The sequence below is a fragment of the Trichechus manatus genome, unplaced genomic scaffold (genome assembly GCF_000243295.1).
Source record: "Trichechus manatus latirostris isolate Lorelei unplaced genomic scaffold, TriManLat1.0 scaffold00021, whole genome shotgun sequence".
NCBI lineage: Eukaryota > Metazoa > Chordata > Mammalia > Sirenia > Trichechidae > Trichechus > Trichechus manatus.
The window spans coordinates 13,750,603-13,757,536 of record NW_004443957.1 but is presented as its reverse complement, the minus strand read 5'-3'; the positions used below and the strand labels follow the sequence as shown (position 1 = coordinate 13,757,536).

At 35.0% G+C, this 6,934-nt stretch overlaps 1 protein-coding gene and 1 non-coding gene across 4 annotated transcripts in view; both read left to right on the top strand.

Annotated features, from left to right (window-relative positions):
• Positions 1-6,934, top strand: part of ASTN1 (astrotactin 1) — a 381,789-nt gene that overhangs the window by 11,260 nt on the left and 363,595 nt on the right. The window lies entirely within an intron of this gene.
• Positions 5,964-6,070, top strand: LOC111819936 (U6 spliceosomal RNA). Its single transcript, XR_002823505.1, has one exon. It is a non-coding gene; the product is annotated as a U6 spliceosomal RNA (small nuclear RNA).

Genomic DNA, 6,934 nt, shown 5'->3' with positions numbered 1-6,934 from the left:
CAAGCCACGCAGCACCTCCTGGCCAGAACAGTCTCCCAACTCAAGAAAAGGAAAAGAAAACAAACAAACAATTCAAAACAAACAAACGAACAAAAGCCCTGGGATCCCACCAGCATGGCAGCCCTGACCAGGTAGCAGCTCCACACTCAAACAGAGCTCTGCAGCCCCTCAGGAAGAAGCAGAAATGGCGCACAGAGCCAGGTATTTGAGTGAAAGGAGGTGGAGGTGCTTAGAGGTAAGGAAGAAATCAAAGGAAGAAGAAAAAAGCAACACCAGCAACCAACAAATGGCACTCAGAGTGCCAGCCCGTTCGGGTGGGTGGAATCCAAGCAGCCGGTGCTTCCCGGACAAGAGATTGTGGCTGCGTGAAGCAGAGGAGGCTGAGTGGGGGTGAAGAAGGGTCGGGGGTGGGAAAGCGTATATCGCAAATTACCAGTTGTTTTGTCTCCCAGTGGAAGCTCCGTGAAGCTGCTTTCTCGTACCTCCTGTTTGCTGGTCTCTGATAGGAGTCCGAGATGGCAGATCCGCACTGCGTTGGCTGGTAGGGGACCTCTGCATGAATCTCTCCTCGCTCTCCGTTCTCTGTCAGTTTTCTCACTGCATTTGGTGCTTGGCTGAGTTCTTTATCTCTTCATTTGATGTTTTAGGGTTTCAGGATTGTTGTTTTCTCTGTTCGGCTTAGTTTTTCGGATCTTTGCTGAGGAGGGAGTCATGGTGCTTCTGCCTAGAGTGCCATTTTGCCTGAAGTCCTGTCACTGGAGTTTTTGAAGGAAAAAGAAAATGCAAGCTTAATTTCTTTATTCATCTTTGGAGGCAAGATTGAGGTCTTGTTGTTTGGAGCTTGTGTGTGTGTGTGTGTGTGTGTTTGTGTGTGTGTGTGTGTGTGTGTATAATTTCTTTTCTTTAGGAAGGTAATTAAACCTAAAGGGCTAGTAGTTTCTCAGATTAAGGCCAGTTTATGAGAACAGAACTTGGCACCTCTTCATCAAGGACATGCCAAGTCTTTATTTCTTAACTTTTACACAAAGTTCAAATATGTGTACACAGATGGCAGGAAAAGCTCTGTTTTGAGCAATTTAATCTCACAGAACAAGTTAAAGCCTTTGGTAGTTTTAATGTACTAAATTTGGCATTTGTCACCACTTTTTATTATAAATATGAAATAGTCAATATTTTATTTTTTAATTGCGTATAATTTAAAACTCTTAGAAACAACCAGAGTGCATCTTTGGATCTCTAGGTTTCCAAGGAACAAAATTTGAAAAAAAAAAATTGTTGTTGATAGTAGTACTTGATTCGTTTTGTAAACCAATTTGGTATTATATAATGAAGTTGAAAATGTGTAGGCCTTATGACAGCAATTCCACTCCTAGATATTATTACACAGGAATTCTTACATGTATACACATGAATATTTGTAGCAGCATTGTTCGTAATAGCAAAACCAGGAGGCAACCCAATGTCCATTATAGGGGACTAGAAGTATACAATGTGGTACATTCATCTTAGCTATGAAAATAAATGAGTTACAGCAAAATATGCCAAAATGGGTAAATCTTACAAATGTAATGTTATCTGAAAATAAGCAGCTAGGAGGAAAATACATATAGTACAGTTCCATTTATATAAAATTCGTAATAACATATTGTTTAAGGATACATGCAGATACGGTAACATTTTTATGAAAAGCAAGGAGATAAGATAAAACAAAAACAAAAAATGTCTAGTGAGAAGGGAAGATAGTAGAAATAGGAGGAGAATTAAAGGAGCTTCAAAGATTCTGGAAGTATTCGAATTTTGTTTTTCTTCCTTTTTTTTTAAGCATAATTTATTGAGAACAGTTTTAGATTTACAGAAAAATTGCAAAGATAGTACAGAGAGTTCCTTTATACCCCACAACCAGTTTTTCCTCTTATTAACATCTTACAGGAGGATAGTACATTTATAATTGTGTCACAATTAAAGAGCTGATATTGATACATTATTATTAGTTAAGGTCCGTACTTTATTCACCTTTCCTTAGTTTTTACATAATGTCCAGGTTCTGTTCCAGGATTCTATCTAGATTACCACATTACAGTTAGTTGTCATGTCTTCTTAGTCATCTCTTGGCTGTAACAGTTTCTCAGACTTTTCTTGTTTTGATGACTTTGACAGTTTGGGGAGTACTGGTCAGGTATTTTGTAGAATGTCCCTCACTTGGGGTTTGTCTGATATTTTCCTCATGCTTAGACTGAGGTTACAGGTTTTGTGGAGGAAGACCATAGAGGTAAAGTGCCATTGCCATTATCATCACATCATATCAAGTGTACCCGCTATTATCAACATGACCTATCACTGTTGATGTTGACCTTGGTCACCTGGCTGAGGTAGTCTTTGTCAGTTTTCTCCACTGCGAAGTTACTCTCCTCACCCCTTTTCCATTTTGTACTCTTTGGAGAAAGTCATTATGTGTAGCTCATACTTAAGGAGTGGGGAGTTATGGTCTCCCTCCTTGAGGGTAGAATATCTACATACATTACATTAAATTCTTCTGCATGTGAAAATTGTCTCTTTTCTCCCATTTATTTATTTACTACATCATTTATGTATAGCAGTATAGACTCATGGATTTTTTTTTTCAATATGCTTTGGGTTATAATCCAGTCATACTTTGTTGACTTTGTTTTTCACTCAGATTGTTCTAGTTTTGGTCATTGGGAGTTCTTTCAGTTGTCTTCTGTGCCCCTTTGCCATTCCTATTAAGGTGGGTTTATGTTTTCTTTTTTTCTAAGCGCTTCCTTACTTTCTATCATTAGATGTTCCAGGCTCATCTTGTATATTTCCTGCCCCAATCCTAGAATAAGAGGTTTCTCCAAGGGGCCATGATTACATTTATTGGAGACTGGTATTAGAAACCAAAATCTGGTTGATAGGTATGCTTGTTGCTACTGGGTGTTTTTGCTTCTAGGCCCTTTCAGCTGACAAACCAAGAAAATATTGATTCGTTTTGTAAACCAATTTGGTATTATATAATGAAGTTGAAAATGTGTAGGCCTTAAGACAGCAATTCCACTCCTAGATATTATTACACAGGAATTCTTACATGTATACACGTGAATGTTTGTAGCAGCATTGTTCATAATAGCAAAACCAGGAGGCAACCCAATGTCCACTATAGGGGACTAGAAGTATACAATGTGGTACATTCATCTGAGCTATGAAAATAAATGAGTTACAGCAAAATATGCCAAAATGGGTACACTAACTCATGTATATTCATATATCTGTAAATATCCCTATATGTAACTGTCTGTATCTATATAAACATGAATTCATACTGATGTATCCAGCTTAAACCCGTTACTGCATGGATCATTCTAGTCCTCTCTCCTTGCTTATCTGTAAACTCCCCCTCCAGCAGTGAGAAACCTGACTCCTACCATGTGCCATCCATTTATTTAATGGTTCAGTTCTGTATGCACATATAGCAGTACCAGAATTTTTAACCTAGATCCCTTTAGGGAGCAAGTTTATCAATTAGAATACAGTGCTTATGTACAGTTTCTTTTGCCTTTAGTCTTATAGTCTCCATTCATTTCCAAAGTTACTTAGGTTAGCATCTTTTCCTCCTCACCCCCTATAATGAGGTTGTTTCATACATTTAGTATACAAATAAAGTGTTTTGTCACATTCTACATTCTATCCTGGGATCCTCCAGTCTCTTAAATTATTTTTTAAAAAATTTACACACGTTAAGATTTACTCTTTGTGCTGTAGAGTTCTATGAGTTTTGACAAATACGTAGTATCATATATCCACACTTACAGTATCACACACAATAGTTTCACTGCCCTAAAAAATCCTTTGTCCCTTACCAACTCAGCACTCCCTCCTTCACCTGATCTCCTGGAAACCATTGATCTTTTTATCATCTCTTTAGTTTTGTCTTTTCCAGAAAGTCATTTAATTGGAATCACATAGTATTTAAACTTTTCAGGCTGACTTCTTTCACTTAGCTTTAAGCATTTAAGATTCGTCCATGTCTTTTCTTTTCAGGTTTGATAGCTCATTTATTTTTATTGCTGAATAATATTCCACTGTATGGATATACCGCAGTTTGTTTATCCATTCATCTGTTCACCTATTGCAGGACATCTTGGTTGCTTCTAGTTTTAGGCAATTATGAAAAAAGCTGGTATAAACATTCACATACAGGTTTTTGTGTGATTTTTATTTATGTATTCACTCATTCATTCATTTATTTATTGTAATCTCAGTGCAGATATTTGAGTTAATCATATCCCTCAATTCACAACACAGTTTATCATATGTCTATAAAAGCCTTCTTCTTCTAGTGATTCATTTATTTGGCTGTTTGTTTGATTTCTTTTATTCCTATTCCCCATCCCCACCTGTCGTCCTCCGTGGGCAAATATTCTAATTTGCTTGATGTTTATCTTTTTTTTTTCTTAGATGTATGTGCTCTTGCAAAATGTGAATAATCATCTTGTGTTCATGTATTTTTAATTTAAGTAAATGTTGATGTGATATGATGTAACTCTGATCCTTACTCTTTTCACTCACTGCTAAATTTTGAAGACCTATGCATGTTATTATATGTGAGTAGAGCCCAGCATTGTCCAATAGAGCTTTCTGTGATAAGGATAATGTTCTATATCTACCTTGTCCAATATGGTAGCCACTAGCCACATGTCGCTCTTGAGTACTTGATACACGACAAGTGCAGTTGAGGAACTGAATTTTTATTTTTCATTTAAATTAGTTTATATTTAAACAGCCTCATGTGGCTAGTGGTTACCATATTGAACAGTGCATATATAGACCATTTCCATCATTTGCAGAAAGGTTTATTGGACAATGTAGGCCTATTGATTTAGAGTACTGCAGAGCACTCCATGATGGGCATTCACCACATTTTATTGATCCTTTCCTCAATGATGGATACCCAGGTTGCCTCCAGGTCCCCATCAGTATAAATAATGCTGCAATTATCATATTTGTACATGTATCCTCAAGGGCCTTTGTGAAAATTTCTCTGGGAAGTATTAGCAGGAGCAGAATTGCTGCTTCATGAGAACTATGTGTACTTAATTTGACTAAATACTTTCAAGTTGTGCTCAGAATCACTGTATCAGTCTGCACTATCATCAGCAGTGTTTGAAATTCCATTATCCCCACATCCCCACCAACACTTAGCTGGCATTATCCAGCATCTAATATTTATCAGTGCACTAAGTATGATGTGATATTTCATTGTCATTCCACTTTTCTTTTTTAGGAGCACTTTAGGTGCTAGAGAGATCATCCCTTTGACTGTTCAATATGAGTTGCAAAAAAAGAAATTTTCCTGATTGTTGTATGCTTATGGTGTTTTTTTGTTTTTCGGTTTTCCAGAAGTGTTTGAATTTTATTTAAATGAAATTGTTAATCATTTCTTTTTGGCTTTTATATGTTAAGTCTTAGTTGAGAAAGCCTTCCTCACTTTATGATTATAAAATGATTCACCAGTTTTTCTTCCAGTACTGTAATGGTTTTATTCTTTACATTTAAATATTTGAAATATTTTTAACTTATTTTGGTATATAGTATGAGATACAACTTTATGTAGGTATCCTGTATGAAGTACCAACTTTAGCTCTCTAGATACCTACTCAGATGTCTCAGTGTCATTTGTTGAATAGTTGATGATTTTCTCTCTGATTTGAGATGTCACCTTTATCATATACTAAATTTCTTAATACATTTAGGTCTGTTTCTGAACTTCTATTGCTATGTCTATCTATTCATGTGCCTGTGCTATATTGTTCTAATCATTGAGGCTTTATACTATGTTTTAATATCTCATAGGGCTAGTTTTCCTTTGCTGCTATTGTTTTTCAGAATTATCCTAGTCATTTTTTTTACATGAACTTTCAAATTAGCATGTCTAATTCTAAAAACAACAAGAATAACAAAAAATAATGCTCGTTTCGGCAGCACATATAGTAAAATCGGAACGATACAGAGAAGATTAGCATGGCCCCTGCACAAGGATGACACACAAATTCATAAAGCGTTCCATATTAAAAAAAAAAAAAAAGAATAGCAAAAAATAGTGATTTTTTTGTTGAAAATCATGTTAATTTTTTAAATTAACTAAAGGAGAATTCAGATCTTTATGATGTTGAATTTTTTTTATTTATTAACTTGGTATGTTTGTATTTATCCAAGTCTTCTTGTCTGCCCTGTAGTGTTTTAACATTTTTTTCCCCTTCATATTATTCTTGTGTGTTTCTTGTAAGATTTTACTCCTAGGATTTTAATCTTTTTTGCCCTTTTTTAAAAGTAGTATTTTCTTTTTTTATAAACATTTTAAATGGTTACACTTTGTGTGCATGAAAGTTATTGATGTCTCTATCTCTGTGTTAATTTTTAACCCCTGCTACTGTACTGAATTCTCTACCTATCATAGAGTTTCAGTTGATTCTCTTGGCTATTTTAGGCATACAGATATAATATGTGAATAGTGATAATTTTCACTCCTCTAATTTATTTCTCTTTTCAAATTACACTGGTTAATAACTTTGATACACTGTCAATTAAAAATGTGATAATGTGTATTCATGTGTTCTCCTAACTTTAGTGGTAATAGCACTGCTGTCTTGCCCTTAATTATGATACTAACTTTTGGGTTAAGATAGATAAAAATTATCATGTTAAGAAAGAATTGAATTTTTTTTCCCTTTATCAAAAATGGTTGTTGAATTTTTAAAATATACCTTTTCAGCATCTGTAAAGAAAATCATCTCATTTTTCTCCTTAGATTTATTAAAAGGATAAATTATATAAATAGATTTCCAAATATTGAACCATCCTTGCATTCCTGGAACAACCCTTGCTTGGTTATATGAATTATTCATTTAATATGCTGTTGGATTCTGTTTGGTAATAT